Source organism: Octodon degus, unplaced genomic scaffold (assembly GCF_000260255.1).
Source record: "Octodon degus isolate 3935 unplaced genomic scaffold, OctDeg1.0 scaffold00010, whole genome shotgun sequence".
In the NCBI taxonomy this organism is placed as follows: Eukaryota; Metazoa; Chordata; class Mammalia; order Rodentia; family Octodontidae; genus Octodon; species Octodon degus.
The window spans coordinates 18,405,081-18,406,127 of record NW_004524586.1 but is presented as its reverse complement, the minus strand read 5'-3'; positions in this window follow the sequence as shown (position 1 = coordinate 18,406,127).

The window sequence follows — 1,047 nt, the reverse complement described above, 5'->3', positions numbered from 1 at the left end:
CTTGTAATCCCAGCGCTTGGGAGGCTGAAAACCGGAGGATCACTATGAATCCAATCTACGTAGTGAGACCCTGTAGACCCGGTAGACCCTGTAAATATAAAAATCAACAAAACAAAAAAACCTCAAATTCTCAGAAGTCCAAGAGCAGGGTTTGGGGAACTGTTCTATGTATGACTCTGGGCTCTTGTAGTTAACAAGTTCTGCCTACTTCCCAGTCAGCTTTTGCCAGGGCCTAATCTCATAGCTCAGGGGTAGAAAATGGAAAGCAAAATTCAGAGCTATCTAAGTTGCTATGGAACAATCTTCCTTGGCTACACGCAAGAGTGGTATCCATCTGAAGCTGCACAGCCAGTTGCTTGGCAAATGTTCTCACAGAAGTTCAGTATTTGTCATGTGAGGCAGCAATGGCTTCTGGGTAAGGCGTGGTCCTCAGAGAGCCCTTGACGATGCTTTCATGGCAGGCCCTGAGCGTGCACTCCTTTCTTCTTATCTCCACTTTATTAGAATTCAACACGAGTGACTTCATTTTGACTCTCACTATTTTCACAAAACACTGGGCAGTAGATGCAAAGCAAGGTTGCAGTACATGAAATCAAATACAAGGAGAACAGCATTATAATGCTGAGGTATATGATATGCAATAAAAATAGAAACTTGATCCATCTTTATATGGTAAACAATTTCATACCAAACTAAAGTGAAACTTTCAGAAAAAAAAGTTATTATTTTCTTTGAAATATATATAGCACATATTTCTTACTAAGGATTTCCATAGACTAAAAATAAATAAGTAAATAGACAAAAAAAAAAAATCCACTGGATCTAATATAACTAGCAGCAAGTTCTTAAAAATTAAAAAAAATCTATTTTTGTGTGTGTGTCTCAGTTACTCATTTTTATTTTTTATTTTTTTCCACAACTTTATTGAGAAACAAATAGCAATGAGACAGTTTCAAAACAAATTGGTAGGACAGTTTCAATAATTAACACATTGCATACATTCTCCTTAGTGGTTAATTGCTGTACAAGACGTGGACATGATATCCT